The 22,742-nt window shown below is 54.9% G+C and overlaps 1 long non-coding RNA gene across 4 annotated transcripts; it reads right to left on the bottom strand.

Moving 5' to 3' along the window:
• Positions 1-3,279: 3,279 nt before the first annotated feature.
• LOC104008029 (uncharacterized) lies at positions 3,280-21,809 on the bottom strand. Of its 4 annotated transcripts, XR_682458.4 has the most exons (3): positions 19,780-21,809; positions 19,392-19,438; positions 3,280-4,426 (listed from the first exon to the last, which is right to left on the bottom strand). It is a non-coding gene; the product is annotated as an uncharacterized LOC104008029 (long non-coding RNA). The 4 variants fall into 4 exon arrangements; XR_001721050.3 differs by lacking the exon at positions 19,392-19,438; XR_001721048.3 differs by lacking the exon at positions 19,780-21,809 and having other exon boundaries at positions 19,392-19,753.
• Positions 21,810-22,742: the final 933 nt, after the last annotated feature.

Here is a 22,742-nt window from a genome sequence, read left to right on the forward strand (position 1 = left end):
TTTGTTTTGTTTTTGAGACAGGGTCTTACTCTGTCACCCAGGCTGGAGTGCAGTAGCACAATCATAGCTCACTGCAGCCTCGAACTCCTGAACTCAGGCAATCCTCCCACCTCAGTTTCCCAAGTAGCTAGGACTACAGGTGTAGCTTTTAAAGCTTCTGCTGGCCACTGATGTGTGGTCACTTCTGCTCACATTTCATTGGCCAGAGTAAGTCACATGGCCAAGCCTCGTCAGAGGGCGTGGAAGGACGTTCTGGGGACAGGATGGTATAACCTGCTTAGGAGAAGGAATTGCTGGGCACAACGGCACCATCTATCATCCGGTTGGCACTGGTTAAGGCTTACGTGTGTGGGGCTTTGTGCCAGCAGCTTCACACCCTTAGCTCATTGACTCCTCATGTAGCCCCATTTTATAGGTAAGAAAACTGAGGCTTTGAGAGGGAGAGAGACTTGCTCATCGATCATAAACAAGATTAACTGACAGACTGAGAAAATCCTGAAGGTCTACATGCTTCTCAGGTCTTGCCCCGTTCCATCTTCTTCTTGAGGCCAGGGTGAGAAAATGCTTGGCCTAGGATGTAGCCCACGCGGAACACTCACAAATGGTAGTGGAGTTAAAGATCTGAGTTGAGGCCAGGCGCGGTGGCTCACGCCTGTAATCCCAGCACTTTGGGAGGCCGAGGCAGGTGGATCACCTGAGGTCAGGGGTTCGAGACCAGCCTGGCCAACACGGCAAAACCCTGTCTTAACTAAAAATACAAAAATTAGCCAGGCATGGTGGTGCATGTCTGTAATCCCAGCTACGTGGAAAGCTGAGGCAGGAGAATCGCTTGAACCTGGGAGGCGGAGGTTGCGGTGAGTTGAGATCGCGCCACTGCACTTCAGCCTGGGAGAAACTCCGTCTCAAAAAAAAAAAAGATCCTAGTTGGGTGTGGGGGCGTCTTGAGCCAGCAATGCAGCTGCACACCCCACCAGGGTGCCGGAAGAGCTTGCTCTGGGGGAGCCCACACCCCACCTTTCAGCTCAGCTCTGTCTCCACCCTGCCTGCAAATCTAGGTGCTCCCCAGAGTGCACAGGGTCAAGGGAGGGCAGGGGTTTACATAAGTAAATCCAACTCCTCCTGGAGGAAAGGGAGAGAAGGAGCCTTGTGCATCCCAGGACCCTGTGACCCTGTGATCACTCCTTTGCGGCTGAATCTCCCAGGCTCTAAGTGCCTCTGGGGGGTTGTGAATTTCTTGTCTGCTTGTTTGTTTCAGCAGGGCTGGGCAGGGGGCAGAAAAACCTTATGTTCTTTTTATTATGCTCCTCATTTTACAGATAGAGAAACTGAGGCCCAGGGAGGTTAAAGCCACTTCCCACAGCAAGGGGTGATGATAGATCCAGGACTCAAGTGCAGCTGGGGCGGGCGCTGGGAGGACTGGGCACTGAGGCCCCAGGTGAGCCTGTGTTAAAGAGGCTGAGGGTGGGGCTGGATGGGAAAGTGGTGGTGCGGATGGGGTGGGGGGGTGGGCGTTTCTCCTCCCAGGCCGCCCAGGTCTCAGAAGGACAGAGAGGGCAAGACAGTGATTCTTGGAGAGATGGATTTAGTCTAGGGGGTCCCAGATAGTGAGAAAGAGAACCAGGCAGGGGCCCGGGCCCACGTGCAAGGGACAGTGTGAGAAGGAAACACACACACACACATCCCACCACAGACTTTTTCTGGTTTTGACACCCAACTCAGAGAAGGTCTTTTTACATTCAGATTTCTGAAAATGTCATTAGAAACAATAATGACGATGGCAAGCCTTCCCTGAGACCTCACAGCATTTCAGGAAACTCGCTGAAAGGCTTTGCCTGGACTCCCTCACGGAGCCCTCACAGCTGCCCTGTGAGGTGGGTGCCATTACTGTCCTCTTATTATAGATTGGGAAACGGAGGCTCCGAGGTGCCAGAGCTTGCAAACCGATGGAGGTTGGCCAGACTTCATGAGCCACACTCTGAATATTCCCTTTGAGGCACAAACAACAGAATCAAGAAGGAGGCCACGCGCGGAGGCTCACACCTGTCATCCCAGCACTCTGGGAGCCGAGGTGGGTGGATCAATTGAGGCCAGGAGTTTGAGACCAGCCTGGCCAACATGGCGAAATCCCATCTCTCCTAAAAATACGAAAATTATCTGGCTGTGCTGGTGCACACCTGTAGTCCCAGCTACTTGGGAGGCTGAGGCAGGATAATCGCTTGAACCTGGGAGGTGAAGGGTGCAGTGAGCCGAGATCACACCACTACACATCAGCCTGGGTAACAAAGCAAGACTCTGTCTCAGAAAAAAGAAAAAGAAAAAAAGAAAGAAAGAGAGAGAGAAAAAGAAAGAGAGAAAGAAAGAAAGAAAGAAAAGAAAAGAAAAGAAACGAGGGAGGGAGGGAGGAAGGAAGGAAGGAAGGAATCAAGAAGGAAAGCCCTGCCTGCCTTGCCACAAAGCTCTAGGCCTCCCACCCCTCCTCCCTGCTGAGTCAGGTGCCCACTATGGACTCGAGGCTTTGGGTTCCACCAAGATGGCCAGATAGGGACTTCTATGCTGGTTTCCCTGACGCCATTTCCCTCCCAGCCCTGGCTTTCCAGAGCCCTAAACTGCCTTTCCCTATGAAAGGGGATAGAGCTTCCCACAGCCACCCGTGCCTCTCTGTGACTATCAGAACAGGGGCCCCACTGACACCAATAATGATGCCTGCTGTATGAGGCCAGCCTGTTCTCTGCAGCCCTGAGGTCAGAGGACAAAACGAGACACAACCTATGTGCCCATCCTCTGGGGATTGGATAACCACATACAGGTACATGTGCACAATGGAATACTACGCAGCCAGGAAAAATAATGAGGTGCAATAAATTGCCAAACAGGACATATAATATTGACTGGCATTTTTAGGCAAGCGTGGTGGCTTCCACCTGTAATCCCAGCACTTTGGGAGGCCAAGGTGGTAGAACCACTTGCACCCAGGAGTTTGAGACCAGCCTGGGCAACATAGTGAGACTCTATATCTAGAAGAAATAAAAAATTCGCCGGGTTTGGTGGCCTGTGCCTGTAGTCCCAGCTGCTCGGGAGGCTGAGGTGGGAGGATGGCTTGAGCTGTGATCATGCAACTGCACTCCAGCCTGGGCAAGAGAGCAAGACCCCATCTCACACACAAAAAAGTTTCTATAAGTATCTGTATTGACAGAAAAACTCCAACCCTGAATGTGCTAATTACCCTGATTTGACCACTACACATTGTATACGTGTACTAAAATATTACACTGCATCCCATAAATATGTACAATTATTATGTGTCAATTAAAAATAATAATACAAGCCAAAAAATAGGACGCTGCACTAGAGGCTGAGGTTACGTGGATGAATATGGCACGTGGAAAAAACAATGACAACAACCTCACTTCAGGCAAAAGTAGGAGGCTTCCTCAACACAGCCCGGGGTTCTTTCCTCCGCTCCTGCTGTCTCGCTTCCTCCCTGGCATGGGCGCTACACGGTGTCTCAGCGCGACTCCCCTAAGTCAGGAACAAGCGAATTCCGAGATGAACGGTGCAGTCCTGGCCTCGAGGGGCCTGGAATCTACGGAGTGGGGCAGGTGGGCACATAAATAAAAAACATCATCACCTGAATGGCGTGAACCCGGGAGGCGGAGCTTGCAGTGAGCCGAGATCGCGCCACTGCACTCCAGCCTGGGCGACAGAGCGAGACTCCGTCTCAAAACAAACAAACAAACAAACAAACAAACCATCATCACAATGACCGGGGGTGGGGGCTTCTCCAAGTGCTTGATGCTCTGCCAAGGAATTCACTGGCATTAACTCGGGGACCCCTGACCATAAGTGAGTTTTCTCATTTTACCAGTGAGGGAACCGAGTCTCAGTTAGTGCCCTGGGGAGCAGATTCCGTCTTGCCCTGGGGGTCTGGGCCTCAACTCCGGAGCCTTTTCCGGGACAGAATCCTCTAGCCGCTGAGCTAGCGGCTAATCACCCCCCAAAAGCAACAGAGACAAAAGGCAAGGAAAGGGGTTGCACAGAGGGTGGAGGCAGGACAGGTCCCGGTGGCTGAGCTGCCTCCCCCCACCTCGTCCCTAACCACGCACAAGTGGATTTGGTCCTTGAAGCACACACCCCCTCCGGAGGTGCCATGGGCTCCATCTGAAGGTCAGAGAGGGGACAGTGGCCAAGGCCATCTGGAAAGTGCTGTGGCAAGGGTTCAAACCCTGTCGGCCTGATTGCAAAGGCCCTGTCGCCCAGCGTGGGACCCAGCAACCGGCGCTGTCCAGAGACCCCGGTCCTTGGCCCCTGCACAGGCTTGGCACGGAACACGTGCTGGATACGCAGTCAGCCTCCTTCCTTGTCCTCCTTCCGCCATCATGTGACCTTGGTCCCACCGTTCTCTGTTTCCAGGCCTCAGTTTCCCCATCTGCAGAGAGAGGGGGTTGTCCTAGGGGTGCCCTGGCTCCCCTGGAAGCCTCCAGTACCTTAGATTTCCACTGGGGAAGCCAGGAAGGGTAGGTAGGGCCCCCTGGGGCTGGAGCAAATTTGGGGTTCAGGGCTGTTTTCTGGGGTGAAAGCTTGGAGCCCGAGGAGAGCCCCGCGGACGGCCCCAAATTCCCCAAGCCAGCAGCCCCGCTTAACCTTCCCCCCTCTGCCACCCAGAGCCCCGCTGGACCAGACTCGGGCCCCCACGCCGGAATCGCCCGACACCCCTGACTCTGGCGGGGGGAGGCCCCCACCGGGCCGGCCGGAGCCCCCAGCGCCTTGAAAAGCCTCTGGCCTCCCCCTCCCCGCCAACGCCCGACCCGCGAGCTGCGCAGAGAACGAGGGGGAGCGCCGGCGAGCGCGCAGCGAGAGTGGGGGAGAAATGCAAATGCTTTTTATCCTCCTTTCTTTTAAATGCTGAAACCAGCCTTGACAGCCTCTGAAAATAAATGGCACCGACTCGCTGGGATTTCAAATTCCGTGATTAAGGGCTGAAGCAAATACTTTTTCCCTCCCTCCCCCGCCGCCCTCCCTCCGTGGGCTGATAGAGCGGCGGCGGGCCGGGGACAGCTTTTTGCGAGCCTGCCAGGAGCTCTGATACGCAGCCTCCCGCCCGGCTGCGCGGCGGCTCGGCTCCGGGCTGTTTATCAGGAGCGCTCACGCCGGCAGCCGCGAAAGCAGCTTTAAATCCCCTGCCCGGCCTCGGCGCCCCCTCCTCCCGCCGGCACGCACGCCGCGGTCAGGCACGCGCGCGCGCGCACACACACACACGCGCACAACATAAGGCACACGCATGCACGTGTGCACCTAACGCACACCGCACGATGCACACACGCACGCGTGCACACACCCTCAGAAAAACATGCATGTTATGGGAGCACGCATACGTGTGCACACTGGCACATATGCACACACGTGAACACCCGGCCCTGGTGAGCGTCTGCCTGTTCTCCAATGAAAGGAGGAAGCCAGGGAAGGCTGCAAAGTTGGGGGGATGAGAGGAAGGAGAGGAGGGGGCCAGGAAGAGAGAGGCTTTTCTGGGTTCACAGTTTGCAGGGGCTGCCTGAAGGCAGCCTAGCGTGGGGGGCGGCTCTGAGGCACCCGCCAGCTGTGTCCTCCCTCGTTCCTCCCCACAGGGCTCAGTGCACTCCTCACACGCACTACAGTGACTCCGAGCTGCCTCAGTCTCCCTCCTTCCTTTCCGGCTCAGTACTCTCTGCGGGGAGCGGGGGGCGGGGTCGGGGTGGAAACACAGCTCCGAGTTATTATGCCTTTTTAGGGCTTGGATTCCCCATCTGGGAGACCTCCAGGCAGGACGCCCCGCCCCTCCTTGAACCTCACCTGTGAGGAGCCCACTCAACCAGGGTCACGCAGCTAGAAAGAGGGACGGTCAGGATCCTCGCTCTGAGGGGTTTGGGGGGAAGGAGTAGGACCCAACAACCTTCCTCTGATTCTGAAAGAACCACCTCTGCTCAGACAACCCTCTGAGTGCCCCCTCTCTCCCCCCTGCTGGGCTCCCTCTGCTGTCTAGCGGCAGCTGACAGATGGGTGATAACAGGTACACCCAGGTACCTGCTAGAGGTGGCTCCACTCCCCGGACAGTCAAGCTCAACTCATGGAGCTCCGACAGCGGGCGAGAGGTGCGGAAGCAAGACCTCGCGGTGCCTGCTGGCCGCGTTACACAAACTGCCCAGCAAAGGGGAAGGTGGGCAACCTCTGGAGAGGCACGGATGGAGACCTTCAGACACACACGTCGAGGTTCAGCAGCGCTGGGGCAGGGGGGTGGGGGTGAGGGGACATGGGCCATAGGAATGCCGTGGTCTCCAGCCAGCTCTGCAAACACGGGGTACCCCCACCATCACTTCCCCTCCATATGCACCCTGAAACCTGCACCTGCCCACAGGTAGCCGCCTGCAGGAGACAGGCAGGGCAGGCTGGAGTTTGCAGAAAGCCACAGGGATAACGATGACGCTGGTTCTGTTTGCCTGGCTCGGTTCTGCTCTGGACATGCAGGCCTCGAGGAGTCCTCACTGTGACCACACCCACTTTACAGGTGAGAAAAGAGTGAGGCTCAGAGAGGGAAAGTGACTGGCCCAAGATCTCCTAGCTGGGAAGAGATGGAGTGAGGATTCAATCCCCCTGCCGTTTACCCCATTCTGTCTCCAAAAGGCTGAGCTGTGGCAGGAGCCCCATTTGTTCTTTATGTGAAAATGATGAGGCTGGACTGTATGTAAGTGCTGATATGTAACTGCTTTGGCCTGTCAGAATGCCAGTGTTGTGCAGCCCAACCCAGGAGCAGCACTCTCTGCACAGCGGTTCAGTTCAGCGGTTTCAGTTCTGAGGCTGAGACTCCGACGGCGGGGTTGCCAGATTGAACAAATAAAAATACAGGACACCCAGGCCAGGCGCAGTGGCTCACACCTGCAATCCCAGCACTTTGGGAGGCCGAGGCGGGCGGATCACGAAGTTAAGAGATCAAGCCCATCCTGGCTAACACGGTGAAACCTCATCTCTACTAAAAATAGAAAAATTAGCTGGGCGTGGTGGCACGCACCTGTAATCCCAGCCACTCGGGACGCTGAGGCAGGAGAATCACTTGAACCCAGGAGGCAGAGGTTACAGTGAGCTGGGATGGCGCCACTGCACTCCAGCCTGGGTGACAGAGGGAGACTCCGTCTCCAAAAAAAAAACAAAACAAAACAAAAACAAAACAAAACAAAAACAAAACAAAACAAAAAAAACAGGACACCCAGTTAAATGTGCATTTCTAATAAACAACCAGTGACATTTTAGTTGAAGTACGATATGTCCCATGCAAATACTTACAGTACAAACTCATTCATGGTGTATCTGAAACTCACATTTAATTGGGTGTCCTCTATTTTATCCGGCAACTCTATCTGGGGGTCTTCCTTTGAAGACAGACTTCGAAACCAGGTGCTTTTGGATCCAGAAACCCAACGACAGGTGGGAAGCAACACTGTTATCACTGAAATCAGGCCTAGTCCAGAGATGAAGGAGCCCAGGCTTGGGGGCTGAACCAGGCTCCCCCTATTCCTGCTTAAGTAACTGAGCACTGAAGACCACAGTAAGTCATGGGAGCCCGTGATTCCACACACAGACTTGAGGGTGGGATGAAATGAATCAGCCCATGATGGACAGCTGGGAGATGCTGGGGTGGGTGGGAGATGCCATGGACTCTGAAGGTTGCCACCATTAGAACACAGCTGAGACTTTCCAGTAAACTGTCTGTGCAGTCTCTCAAACATGCATTCCAGCCCCCTTCCCACTGGCCTTCTTCTATCATAGAATGCAGAAAATTAAAGTACTCAATTTCCCAGCTTCCTTTGCAGCTGGTGGTGAGCATGGGACCCAGCTCTGGCCAATGAGATGAAGACAGATGATCCTGAGGATAGTTTCCCTTCCTGAATTAAAAGGCAAAGATTCCAAGAAAAATATACTTGCCTGGAATGTGGATGTGATGGCTGGAGGTGGAGCCGGCATCTTATGACTATGAGGACAAAAGCCAGACACCAAGGCGGCAAGGAGGAAGCCAGGGATACCTGGATCTTTGGGAACTCTTGTATCAAGGCTGCCACAGCCCCAGACCACCTCCCTCGACACATTCCACACACAGAAAGAAACTTTTCATTTGTTTAAACCATGCTTGGTGGGGTTTTCTGTTGTCTGTAGACTAATGCAAATTCTGGCAGATTCATCCATCTTGGGGCCTGAGGGAGGATCCCAGACCCTACAGACCACAGTTTGGACATGGGTGAAAATTCATTGTTTTGCATAAAGTGTTGGGACAGATGATCCCAAGTGCTCCATGAGGACTCAGTGCCTGGCGCTTGGCTGTGGCAAAGCTTTCTCAGGCCTCCAGCATGCGACACAGTGTGTGGTGGTCACCAAATGTGCTTTTTGGGGGAGGATTTTCCTTTATTCTAAGATTATGTCCTTCATACTTTTTGGGCTATAAAATGAAATTTATTTCATGAAATGATGGGATAGTTGATGATGAGAATTTTTTTTTTTTTCCTTTTTTGAGACAGGGTCTTGTTCTGTTGACCAGGCTACAGTGCACTGGTGTGATCACTGCTCACTGCAGCCTCGACTTCCTGGGCTCAAGTGATCCTCCCACTTCAGCCTCCTGAGTAGCTGGGACTATTGACGTGTGCCAGCATGCCCAGATAATTTTATTTTTTGTAGAAATGGGTCTCACTATGTTACCCTGGTGGATCTCAAACTCCTGGGCTCAAGTGATCCCCCTCATTCTGTCACCCAGGCTGGAGTGCAGTGGCCCAATCTCGGCTCACTGCAAGCTCTGCCTCTTGGGTTCAGGCGATTCTCCTGCCTCAGCCTCCCGAGTAGCTGGGATTACAGGCGCCCGCTACCACACCCGGCTAATTTTTATATTTTTAGTAGAGACAGGGTTTCACCAGGTTGGCCAGGCTGGTCTCGAACTCCTGACCTCAAATGATCCGTTCGGATGGTGAGATTTTTAATGTGTGTGGTTTTCATTTTGTTTTTGTAATAAAAACTTGGCATGGTTGTTATCAGTCCCCCAATTTTCTCTGGGAGTTGCAAAGGTCCCTGGGAGTATGCCCAAGAATCCTTCAGGTCTCATGCACCCAGGCCCAGCTGGGAGCCCAGAAAATAGGGAGGAGAGGCAGCCCCTGCCAGGAGCCAGCATCGACGGCAGTGGGGGTGGATGGCCCAGGGGCAGGCGAGCATGGTTCCAGATGCCTGCACTTTGGGTCCCAAGGGCCTGGCACTGGGAGAATGTTCCCAGGCTGTCTGTGCCTCCTGCTCTCCCTGCCCCACCTGCTAAGGTGTCCCCAGAGGAGCTGGAACAGTGTGTTACAGCTCCCCAGGCGGTATGGCCCCTGAGCACGCTGTGTTCTGGAGGCCAGCGAGGGTGTGCCAGGCTCTGGCCAGTGGACCGTGGGTGCACACCTGCTCCAAGGCCCAGTGGCTTGGCAGGTACCTGCCAGGAACAGCAACGCTCAGCTCAGCTGGACAGTCAGCCCAACAAGCTCAGAGATGGCCAGGGACAACAGGAACTCATAGGAGAGTCCAGGCCATCCCAGGGACCTTGCAACAGGCCCTGAAGACCCAGCGATGGGGAGAGGAACCTGGAGAGAGGAACGGCAGAAGCAGTACTTGGGAAACTGCTCAACCGGGGAGATGAAAGGTGAACACTGTGCTACACTCACAGCATTTTAAACCTTGCAGCTCCCAGCAACTCTGCCCTAATGAGAAGCAGGAAGAGCCGCGGCAGGCAGGGAAGGGAGTTGCTTGGAGGCAAGGAGGATGGGAGGGCAGAGAGCTTAACCAAGTCTCTGTGCCCTGCCACCCTGGGAGCCATCCTGCCCCCACAGAGACCCCCACAGAGGGTTTCCAAGCAGGGGAGAGCAACCAGAGTCCCCAGGCTGCATTTTGGGCTCTGGTGATACAGACTGGAATGCAGCTGAGGGTTAGAGCCATGAGCGGGAAATGCGGGGTACAACTGTGGGGTGCGCCCACCGCACCGTGCATCATGCCGAAAAGGTCCTGTAGCGGTTATAGCGGGACCCAGTACCCCTGCCTCACCCCATGCCCAGATATCAAGAACATACAGATATCAAGATCATACAGCTGGGGAACAGCAGAGGGGCTCCTGGATGCTCTTCTTCAGGGTGAGGCCGGCTTCATCCACTTCAGGGATGTCTAGGGCTGGATGTCATAGCCACCTCATTAAATGTGTCTGCTTTTTCCAGCCTCATCCTCATCCCTAGCCCCAGCTCCAGGCCCAGCCTGCTTTTAACAAGACAGTGAAGAGTGGCAGTTAAAGGTCTGGCTGGCATCAGACAGTGCTGAATTCAAACACCAGCTGAGCTGAAAACGGCCTGACTGGGTGACCTTGAGCAAGCAGCCTGCCCTCTCTGAGGCTCAGTTTATTTTCTGGAAGGGAGAAGACAGTGTCTACTTCCAACGACCGCCATGATGTTTCAGGTTCAGCCCGAAGGGTGAGCAGCCAATAAAGAGTGCCGAGAACGGCCTCTGGCCTGCCAGGTAGAGAAATGACCTGATTCTTTCCAGAAGTTTCCAGTGTTCCCAAGCTGATGAGGCTCCTGGGAGATGCCTCCATATCTCTTAATGTTCAGGGAAGCATGGGCTCTGGTTGCATTAGGGAGGATTTATTTTATTTTTAAAGGAGTTGAGGCCACTTTGCAATCAGAGCCTTCGTGGCTGGAGCTGGGCGAGCCGAGGAAGGAGTAACAAGGCGCTTTAAGGACATGCAAATCAGGAGAAAGCTCAAGTGATTAGGGTGTGATGGGGCCTGGAGTCCAGCCTGTATCCCCATCTGAGAAGAGAGAGCCAGAGTGCCAGGCAAGGTGGCTCAGGCCCAGCTGGGGGCGGCAGCCAAGGGGCTGCCATGGGGCCGGGAACTGTGGGTTGGGAGCAATTGGAGGCAGAGGGAAGGGAACCACTCCAAGGTGGCTGAAGGGTCCCTGATGGCTGCGCTGTCCACATGGTACTCTGGCTGGCTTCCCCGCCTCCCCCACAGCTGCAGAGGGGCTGCTCTGGCATGATCCCCTGCCTGGCTGGGACAGGCCCCTCTTCCTAAGGATACAGAATGGTTATTTGGGTGAGAGGGGCCCACCGGCGCTGCTGGGGGCGGGATGGCGAATGTGACGTCAGCGATCTGCGGTATCTTCAGGGTGACAGCCGTACCCCCCGCGTGGGACCCAGGGCTCCACATCTATAGACCTGACCCAAGGAAAGACTCAGGCCTGTGCACAAGGATGCCATCTCGGGGACTGCGTATTCATAAGAAGCTGAATCAAACAGTGTCCAACAAGGGGGGTTGTTCGAGCTGGTTATGGGACGTGTTTACCAGGGACGTTCAGGTCCTCCTGAGAAATGATGACCTAGACATGGGGAGATGGTTGCTATGTATTGTTCCGCAAAGGAGAAAAAAAGCAGGTTGCAAAACCCTGGGAACTGTCTGCCCACCTTCAAAAAGTCGGTCATATATCTAGAAAAATCTGGAAGGGTAGCCACAAAAACATCATCAGTAGGTGCTTTGGAGAGGTTATTGTTACTTTCCCCTTTTATGTTAATTTTTGTGCAATAAACATATATGTATTTGTAATCAATAAAGCCATCTTCTTTTCTCTTTTTAAGAAAGCTGCTCTCTGGCCACGCGCGGTGGCTCATGCCTGTAATCCCAGCACTTATGGGAGGCCGAGGCGGGTGGATCATGAGGTCAGAAGATCGAAAGCATCCTGGCTAACACGGTGAAACTCCATCTCTACTAAAAATACAAAAAAATTAGCCGGGCATGGTGGTGGGCCCCTGTGGTCCCAGCTGCTCAGGAGATTGAGGCAGGAGAATGGCGTGAATCTGGGAGGCGGAGCTTGCGGTGAGCCGAGATCGCGCCACTTCACTCCTACCTGGGTGACAGAGCGAGACTCCGTCTCAAAAAAAGAAAGAAAGCTGTTCTCTTGCTTGGCCTCATACCTCCCCCAATCTCCTTAATACTAAATAAAAGATCCCAGTGGACCCTGAGAGGGACACCCCCGCAGCCCTCTCAGGGGTCCCCTTGCTAGCACAAAGCAGGTCTCCACCACCCAAGAGGCAGGCAGACCAGGTATGGGGGTCATTGACAGACCCTTACCCTGCCCCATGCATTTTTTGGATGATACAGAAAAAAAAAAAAAAAAAAACAGGTACGCAGTGATCATTCCATACAAGATATTGGTATAGGTCCTATGTGGGTCCAAATTTCTTCTCCTAAACCTCTGAGCCAGAGGCATTAGGGACTCAGTCTGTTCTGTGTAGAGGTGTAAAACGATACCTATAGCATAGATTAGGTTACACCTTAAGCAGGGCTGGGGCAGTCCCCATAATCAAACATGTTAATAGCTCTGCAGTGAAATGTACAAATGTTCACATCAAGGGGAATAAATAAAACTATAAATAGCTTCCTGTCAGCTGAGGTCAGGTTTTGCCTCCAGATGAATTTACCACCATCTTAACAAAAGGACTTCGGTTTTTCACACTTTTTGTTAATTGCAGAATTCCAGTTAGGGGATGGGGACCAGACGAGGATCGGCGCTCTCAGGCGCGTTGGTTTGGCTGTCTCCCTGCAGGGTCTCCCCGGCAGCGGGGCTGGCTCTGTGGGAGAGCCACTTCCACGGTCACCCAGGGCCCCATATATGGCTGACTGTTCTGTCGTCACCATCTTGAAATTCTCAATAATTGTAATTTTACCGCCCCGAATTTTCCTTTTACACAGGGCCCGGCAAATCGCGTAGCCAGTCCTGCCAGCATCCAGAGCAAAGCCCAGCACAAGGCAATTGCTGAATGGATGGATGGATGGATGGATGAATGAATGAATGAATGAATGAATGAAATGTCATCCCATTCCCTCTCCACTCAGCCCCTTCCTGATTTTCCACTATCCATCAGTGGAGACTCAACAGGGTTCCTGAGTGGCCTGCTCACCTGGAGAGAATGTGATTCCCGCACAGGTCCCTGGGGCACTCAGACCCAAAAGCAGGATTCCAGAGGGGTCCCTGGGTTTCTAACTCACACTTCGAGTGATTTGGACACAGCTGGCATTGAAAAGCAGTTGTGGTTGTTTCAGAGGCCAGCTTGCTCTCCCTTCTTTTCTAGCTGTGTGACCTTAGGCAGGTTGCCAAACTTCTCTGAACTTCCCCAAATGGGCAAGGGGTCAACACTCACTCACCCTTAAACCCTAGCAGGCCATTTAGGAATGAGCCCCTTCCTGCCAGTCATAGAGGAGCGCCCTGCAAAGGTGGGCCCTGAATCTGTCCTGGTCCCTGTGCGTGCCCAGCACCCAGCCTGGGGCCAGGAATGTGGAGGGCTCAGGAGCCACCTCCTGCACGGGTGGAAGGGGAAGGAGGGTGGTTCCCCCACCTCACAGGGCTTTGTGAGGACGGGGGAGGGTGGGCAGAGGGCTCTTCAGCATAGCTGGGCAAGCAGTAGGTCCCACATAAACGGAGCTGTCGTTGTTGGTGTCACACCTTCTCCCTGGGGCTGTGGCCTCAGCTGCTGCACCTTCCCCAGGGGTGGGCGGCAGGTGAGCCCTGCCAGGGGCTAGAGGCCAATGGGGTGGAGGAGGAGGTGGCAGAAGGGGATGAAGGCAGGGGCCTGGTGGACGGAGTCCAGACACGTCCTGATACCAATTAAGGCAGCTCTGGCGCAGGGGGCCTTGGACGGCATTTATCAGCCCGCCGGGGAGGGGCCGGCAAGCTGTCCTCCGGCTGACGGATTAGACAGCGGACAATTAGGTTTCAGGCGGGCGCTCTCCCTCTCCCTCTCCTCTCTCTCTCTCTCTCACACACACACACACACACACCCCACACCACACACACCACACACACACACACACACACACACCCCTTTCTCCATCAGTCTGCAAGGCCCAGCGGCAGAGCCCAGCTGGGTCTCTGCTGAGCCCCCAGTGGTAGGAACAAAATAGACATAGAGCCCCTCACTGAGGGGGAGGGTCCTCAAAGAGAAGAAGGGAGCCCCAGGGACTTCCCCACCCAAAGCTATGCCTGCGGGGATCACAGCTCAAGACCCCACAGTCTCAACTCCAAACATCACTTCCAACAGGACCAGGAGTGGGGGCGTTCCCGAGAAGCCAACATGCAGGAGACAACAGCGACGGTGATTTCCAAAGCTGAGGACACGGAGCTGAGCCAACCAGGGGTCCCTTCCTCCCCTGAGAAATAGACTCTCCCCTTCACAATCGGAGCCTGTGATCCACGGATCACAACGGGAGCAATGTGTGATGTGAGGCAAGGGCAGCGACGTTGAGGGGCTTCTCAAAGCTGCAGGAAAAGTCCTCAAGATTCTAGAATGTTCGGCATTGCAGATGCTCTGGGATGAGTCAAGAATACTAAGAGGGAAGGATGTCCCGAGCCCTGCTTTGGGAAATGCAGAATCAGATGAGGCCTTCAGGCAGCTGGTACCCATGGCTGTAGGTCGTGTCTCCGTTCTGCCCCAAAGGCAGGCTCAACCTCTCCAAGGGGCCTCAGATGCTGTGGCCACCGGTGGCTGCAGGGCCTTCTTGCTAAGACCATCCCAGGCACCGGACACTGGGCAGGCTCAAAGCTGAGCTCCTCAACCTCCCCACACAGGCAAATGGCACCATTGTCATCCCAAGGTCCTGTCTAGAAAGCAAATTTCGACTTCATCTCTTCCTCTTCCTCACCTTTCACAGCCTTCACCATCATCATCAACTCCTGTCCCTTGACCTCTAAGACAGCTTTCAAACCCGCTCTTCTCCAGATCCCCATGACCGCCACCCCTTCCCAGCCTGACCCCAGCCACCATGTCTTGTTCAGATGCTCCCTCAGCTCCCAGCCTTTCCTCCTACTCCAGTTCCCCATGCAGCAGTAGAGGTGTCATCTAAACCCACCCCCGCCACCCGCCAATCTCACCACGCCCCTGCTTCAGAGCCCTCCGTGGCTCCCACTCCCACCCACCTCAGGAGAAAGTCCCAGCACCTGACTGCAGCTTCCAGCTCTGTCTCCCCACCTACGCTGGGGTCATTGGCTTCATCCATTCTTCACACTCAGCAATGATCTTGTTTGTTTATTTGGTTACTTAGTTGATGTTAGCTCCCCTCCATCTCCCACCAGAACATCATTTGAAAGGACAGATCTCTGTTTTTTTTTGAGACAGGGTCTCATTCTGTTGCCCAGGCTAGAGTGCAGTGGTCTGATCGTGGCTCACTGCAACCTCTACCTCCTGGACTCAAGTGATCCTTCCACCTCAGCCTCCTTAGTAGCTGGAATTACAGGTATGTGACACCATGCCTGGCTCATTTTTAAAAATTTTTGCAGGGAGGCCAAGGTGGGCGGATCACCTGGGGTCAGGAGTTTGAGACCAGCCCGACCAATATGGCAAAACTCCGTCTCTACTAAAAATACAAAAAATTAGCCAGGTTTGGTTGTGCACACTCGTAATTCCATCTACTTGGACGGCTGAGGCAGGAGAATCACATGAACCCAGGAGACAGAGGTTGCAGTGAACCGAGATCATGCCACTGCACTCCAGCCTCAGCGACAGAGCGAGACTCTGCCTCAAAAAAAATTTTTCTTTTTTTTGAGATGAGGTCTCACCATGTCGCCGAGGCTGGTCTTGAACTCCTGGGCTCAAGTGATTCTCCCACCTCCGCCTCCCAAAGTGCTGGGATTATAGGCATGAGCCACCGAGCCTGGCCCTGGCAGATCTCTTTTGCTCACCCTTGTCAGCGTCTGTCACCTTGCTGGAACTCTCTGCACCTGTGGAGTGAGCAAGGACATGGGTCGCACCCTTCAGGCTTGTCCCTCGATGCTGTTCTCTCAGACTCCCCACGAGGACCACATCCCACGGCCGGCTCTTTCCTGAAGACCACACTCGTCTCACCCTCCGTCCCAAAGTCCGTGACGTACCCAGGCTCATCACACCACCCTTCAGCCACCAGCTCCTGTTCCCACCTCCAACCTCAGCAGAGAGGCCACTCTGTCCCGCATGCACCAGCTGGACCCATCCACCCTGCACAGCCGCTGAGGCAGGGTGGCCAGCTCACTCACTGGGCTCTCCCACCCAACAGAGGCTTCTTGGGGCCACCTCCTTCACTCTGCCTGGCACACAGTAGGTGCTCAATAAATATCTGTCTAACAAAGCTACTGGGCCCAGAACCCTGGCTCTAACCCCAGCACAGGTTCTGCCTTCCTCTGGCCTGGGCTCCCATCTGCCTGGGATCCCAGGGGCCAGGGGCCAGTGTGGATATGATCAGGTACCAAGCTGAGTGAAACAGACAGAAGGTGCTCTGGGGACACCTGTAACTGGGGACTTTGCATGGAAAGGGGGCAAAGCCTTCTGGGATGAGCTGGGCTTTGATGGGCAAGAGGACAGGCTAGGGAGAAAAAGCAGAAAATCTATTTTATTTTATTTTTTTTTAGAGATAGGGTCTCTGTATGTTGCCCAAGCTGGTCTCCAACTTCAGGCCTCAAGGGATCCTCCTGCCTCAGCCTTCTGAGTAGCCTGGATTACAGGTGTGGGTCACCATATCTGGCTCTAAAGAGCAGAGACTCGTATGTTCATTAATGAACAGTTGCATGCCGGCCACTGCATCTGGCACTTTATACAGGTTCACGTGTTCAATTCCTGTGACAGTCTTTTGAATAAAGTTTTACCTCCACTTTCCAGAAGAAGGGCGGCTACAGAGACATGAAGCCACTTATCCCGGATCCCACAGCTGCCTGCAGCAGATCCCAGGCATGGCCGGTCCCAGGGTCCTTGTCCTTTCGCTATCTACCATGCCACCATCTATGTGCCAGCTCCTACGCAGGCAGCATCCACCTCACTGGTGTCTGGGCAGAGGGAACCCCTGTGAGCAAAGGCCCAGGGGCTGGATGGAGCCTGCTGAGTGGGAGGCAGAACACACCTAAGAAGGTTGAGAATTAAATCCCCAAAAGTCAGCAGCAAAAGCCTGGGGGAAAGTGGGCTGGTCCCTTGCCCTCTCTGTGCCTCAGTTTCCTCATCTGTAAAATGAGGACATAATAGTACTTACTTCATAAAGAGGATCAATATCTTAAAGCACTTAGAATGGTGCCTGGCACAGATAAAGCATTGTAGAAACAGTTTCAAATAAATAAACGTGGTAGGAACATGGTGGTCCCGAGTCCAGGCAGAGGGCCGAGGAGCTCTCCGGCTGTCGCTGGACCAGGAGGCTTGGCAGGCCCTTGGCCAGCTGGAGGTGGGTAGTCATGCTTTCTTCCCCCCGCCAGTGGCTGAGGCAGGTCTTTGGAGAATTCTGGACAGGCTCCATGAGGCCCCCAGGCCTGAGGACCACAGGCAGCCCACTCTCCCCTGGTTACTGGAGGCTGGAGCTGCAGAGAGGTCCCTGGGCCTCACTCCCTTTAGGGTCCAGGGTGGGAGAGGAGTAAGCGCCCTTCTTCTCTTCACTTGAATGAGCCCTGTGTGCACCCAGGCTCCTGGGTCAGACCCTTAGGAAATGAGTGGGGGTGAGGAAGCTCCCCTGAGGACTATAGGTTGTTGGCGTCGGGGGGTAATTTCCCCATCAGGACCCGCCCCAATAAAGGTCCGTAAAATCATCAAGACACTCCAAGGTGGGGGGTGGCGGGAGATCTTGACTAGAGTCACAAAGCTGTGTGTTTTTGTTGTGTTTTGTTTTGAGCCTGGGTTTCACTCTGTCACCCAGGCTGGAGTGCAGTGGTGCAATCTCGGCTCACTGCAACCTCTGCCTCCCGGGCTCAAGCGATCCTCCCATCTCAGCCTCCCGAGTAGCCCCTGTTGCTTTTCTTAGACCTGACAGAATCACCAAGGTCCCCTAAGCACGTGTGCTGTGATGAGTGATGCCATTTTACCAATGGGGAAACTGAGGCCCAGAGAGATGCTGTGTTTTGCTGGAGCCTCACAGATAACCCTACTCATCCTTCAGGTCGGCCTTAAACATAGTGGTCTCAGGGGAGGCTGCCCTGAGTCTCGGGTGGAGCCCAGGGCCCTGTTCCACTCTCACACACATCCTGTACTTCTCCTTCAGGGTCTGAGGGCAATGACAATGAACCAGCTCAATGTTTCACTGTCTTCACTGTCTGCCTCTCTGCCTGGACTGTGAGTCTTCCAAGGGCTGGCAGTGTGTCTGTGCACTCATAATCGAACCCCAGAGCCCAGGCAGGCCTGGCCCGTGGTGGGTAGGTGCCCATTGTTTGTTTGTTGAATGAGTGAGTGAGTGAATGAACGAATGATGGAGTCAGAATGAAAACATACAGCCTGCCAGGCACAGTGGCTCACTCATGTAATCCAGGCACTTTAGGAGGCTGAGGTGGGCAGATCGCTTGAGCCCAGGAGTTCGAGACCAGCCTGGGTAACGTAGTAAGACCCCATCTCTATAAAAAATACTAAAAAATTAGCCGGGCATGGTGGCTCACGCCTGTAGTCTCAGCTACTCAGGAGGCTGAGGCAGGAGAATCACTTGAACCTGGGAGGCAGAGGTTGCAGTGAGCCGAGATCACGCCACTGCACCCTAGCCTGGGCAACAGAGCAAGACTCCATCTCAAGAAAAAAGAAAAAAAAAGAAAAGAAAAGGAAAAAGAGAAGAGAAGAGAAAAGAAAAGAAAAAAGAAAAGAGGCCTTTAGGAAATCCTGCACAGGTACTGATTTGCTCTGTTAATTCCTCCAATGGGAAAGGCGTATTGCTAGAGGGAGGAGGCACAGTCATGACACAGGGATCAGGGATTTGACCCCAACAGGCCAAGGTCAAAGGCAGAGATCAGGAAGTCAGATCCCACGGAGGCCTGTGGCCGTGTCCCCCGGCCCTCTGCAGGTCCCCTGACTCAGAGCCCTCTTCTCCCACTGCCCCCTGATGTTTCTCCAGTCCCTTCCCCTCTGTCTCATCACTCTGTCCACCTCATCTGTGGTGCCTGAAAATCCCCTCTTGAGCTGTGGGTGTCATTCTTGTCTGATCACCGCCTCCCCCACCACACACACCGCCAGCCCCAAATACAGAGCCTCCACAAAGCCCCTTATTAAGAAATTGGTCAATTTCCTGCTAATTAAAATAAATACTATGCCACATTAAAGGCCAATTAATTTTCAGAGCTGCTAGGAAAACATCGCCTGGAAAATGTACACCCCCCCCCCCACCCCCTCCTCGGCAAAGGGCAGCCACGTGGCACCCAGCAGCAGCCGGGAGGGCCCGGTGGGTCCCGAGCTTCTAGCAGGGTGGGGAGGAAGGGATGACCAGCTGTGGACAGGGCTGCAGGCGGGCGGAGCTTCCTGTTCCTGCGGGGACTCCACTCACTCAGCCCAGGAGCTCTGAGACCCCATCCCTCCCCAGGAAACCCAGGCCCTGAGAACAAGTCTGCCTAGCTTACCTCACAACCACAGGCAAGCACTTTCTCCGGAACTGGGTCCTTAGTTGCTGAGGAAGATGGACTTCGGTAAGGCCTGCGCTCACCAGGCTCTGCACCCCGAAGTTATCTCACTGAGGGGCACAGCAGCCTGCAGAGGGAGGTGCCATTGCTCCCATTTTGCAGTTGGGCAAGATGAGGCCCAGAGACACCAAGCCCCTCTCTTGAATCACAGCTTCTGGGGGCAGAGCAGGATGTACGCCTGGTCCTGCCTGACTATACCCAGAGAAACCTGCGGCAGGCCCTTCTCCATCACACATGGTCCTCCCACAGCAGCACAAAGGTCAGGGGAACTGCTATGTCTGCATAAAAGCAAACGTCATCAGTTGGATTTGTTCAAGGTGAGGCTTACCTGCTTCCTAACCATATCAAAAGCTCCTGTTGATTGAGAGTCAGGGACGTGCCAGGAGTCCTGCCAGGACCTGACCAGTTGTCATCTCACCGAATCCTCACCAGCACCACGCGGCTCAGCGAGGTTAGGTAACATACCCAAGGTCACACCACCTGGCCACAAATTAGTCATAGCAATCGCCTGTCTTCAAGGTCCAAGTTTTGCTATTTCTTCAAGGTCAAAGCCAAGGTCTTCTCCTGTTCTGGAAGGACATCAAGCCATAGACAGAATGCTGGGTTCCTGGTGTGACCTCTGACAAGTCTCTTTGCCTCCTTGGGCCTCAGTTTTGTCATCTGCCAAATGGGAGGGCTGGACTCACTACTCCCTCGGACTCTGTTTAACTCGAGCATCCTGCAGGGGACCTCAGCCTGGGGCAGGTGCGGTCAGAGGGCAGATGGCCAGGAGCAGAGCCAGATGGGAGCAACAGCCTTCCCTCTGCCAGGACGGGGAGACCTGGCTGCCTCACAGTGAGAGGTCTGGCAGCCAGGGAGAGCAGTGGGGACAAGGGCCTGGCCAGGGCTGGTCATGGAGCACACTACCCCCACCACAGCTGCCCCTGTGCTGAAGACAACTCCCAGGGTGGTGAGAGTGGCATCCTGACCCCAGCAGCGCCTGTAGGACTGGGCACCTGCTGTCCACCCACCCTCTGCCCTTTGCTCTCCCTTCCTCGCCCAACCCCAGGAGCTCAATGCCTGCTCAGGGCAGGAATAAGAGGCAGGGGAGGGGTGAGGAGAGGAAGGGGTCACTGGGGCCTTGCTGATCCTTCGTGGGGCCTCCATGTCCCCATCCCTCACGCAAAGCGCCAACTCGGAGGCCGAGCATTTCATCGAAGCGAAGCGTCTCCCGCCGGCATCCTCAGAGAAGTGCTGCGGCGTTCCGTTTCTCCTTGAGGCTAAGGAAGGAGAACACAGAGCCGGAGTGGAGAGCAATCTGCCGTCCCTGAGCTGAGCACGCCCACCGTGTTGGGGATTGATTGCTTCCATCCTTCAGCCCACTCTACGGAGCACCCACCGTGTGACAGGCGCGGCGCTGGGCACCGAGGACAAGAAAATGAATAGGCCATGACATGCGCGCCTGAGAAGTCGCAGAATCAGACGGGAGACAGACCCAATGCCACACACCAAGCTCTGGGTGCACGCAGGGCACTGAGTCACTCCTTGTGGGTGAGGGGGTTCCCAGGGCACTCGACAACTGACAACCGACAGAGTCTGGAAGTAGCCTGGAGGGGAAAGGGCATTCCTGGCGGGGGCACAGCAGGAGCAAAGCCCCAGTGACACAGAAAGACCAGGGAGTGTTGAGGGAACAGAGAGCAGCTTGGTGTTGGGGCAGCATCGGCGGGTGGCGCTGGAGCCGATGAGAAAGGAGAGGCCGACTGCGGTTCAGGTGGCCAGGACCTTCTGTGCCATGCTCCGCCAGTTACAGCCAGCAGTGGTGGTAAGCACAGCCACCTGGCATTGAACAGTGACGGTGTGGCCAGCACTGTGCTAAGCTCATCTCAGTCATTCTCTCACCACATCCTCCAATGAGCCCGTGAGGCCCAGAGAGGTTAGGTGAGTTGCCGGTGGTCACACAGCCAATAGGGGCCAGGCTGGAACTTGGACTCAGGCTCCCAACTCTCACCCACCAGCATGTGCTGCCTCTGAAGAGTTTGGGATTCCCCTTCAGGGCAACTGGGAGCCACGAGGGATTTTTAAGGGGGGTGGGTAGCACAGTCTCAGTGCCCTAAATCCCCAAGTCACGCTCGTGGAGAACCCACTGCGTCCGCCTGGGAGACGTGGCTGGTCTGTTTTCAGGGTCTGAGGGTTACTTTGGCCTCCCTGGGAGCTGCCCTGGTCTGCCATGCTCCTCCCTGAGTACTGGGGCTTGGCCTGCGTCTTCTACCCCAGCCCGTGCTGCTCCCGGGTTCAAGCCTTGCGGCCAGGGGTCGTCGCTGCCATGGCCTCTTCAGAACCCAGGTGCCCACCTGTCAGGGTCTCAGCCCCTCCAACACTCTCTGGGGCCCCCACATTGCCCACCCTCTCTTCCCTCCCTTCCTTGCCTGGGGATAGCACCTGGGATGTGGGGTGCACAGGGAAGCGCCCCCTGATGGAGCTGGACAGCCCTTGGGAAGATCCAGCAGCGGTGGCCTCTCCTCACCCTTTCCCACATCCTCCCGGCTCCCTCTGCCCACCTAGCTTCCATATGGGGTACTGGATCATTCCTTCCCACCATCTCCCCTCCAGGGCCCCGCTTTCATTCTGCTCCCCCCATCCAAGGTCTCAGCATTGCAGGTATCACAAGACTGTGGATTCCAGAGGCCCCACAACACTTCCACCCTCCAAGCACCCACTGAGCATATGGAGAAGCTGAGGCCCAAGCAGGGCCAATGGCAGAGCAGCTGGAAGCCCAGCTCTCCTGTGCTCTCACCGCAGCTCCAGCTCCTGGTCAGCTGCCCACCAGGCATCTGCTGAGCGCTATGTGTTTCCATATAGGGGCATCTCACACTTGATCCTCACTCCAGTACAGAGCAGCCTGGGTTAAAACAGGAAGGCTGGCTTGTCCAGCTCTAGCTCCTAAAAATGCAATGAGTCCCATGTCGGCATCTCTGCCTTGCAAACAGGTAAAATGAGGCAGGCAGTAGCTCAATGACTTGCTGTCCCCGGTCATGTGTCAGGCAACCACAGTCACAAGGGTCTCCTGTCTGAAATCCTGCCTATTTTTAGTGTTAAGGCCAGGAAATGCGTTACTATAGACTCCTCTCCCTGTGTCCATGGCAGACATTACTAATTGATCACAGCACTCTCTTCCTGTAAGCCCAGATGTAGTCTCAGAATCCTCAACACAGCCTCTATCAACTGAGGAGCTGGCAATCAAGGTGACACCTGTTCACTGCCCTCCCTGCACGGTAGGGTCCAGTCTTATCTAGTGTCTTCCCAGCACTTGGC

Source organism: Pan troglodytes, chromosome 11 (assembly GCF_028858775.2).
Source record: "Pan troglodytes isolate AG18354 chromosome 11, NHGRI_mPanTro3-v2.0_pri, whole genome shotgun sequence".
In the NCBI taxonomy this organism is placed as follows: domain Eukaryota; kingdom Metazoa; phylum Chordata; class Mammalia; order Primates; family Hominidae; genus Pan; species Pan troglodytes.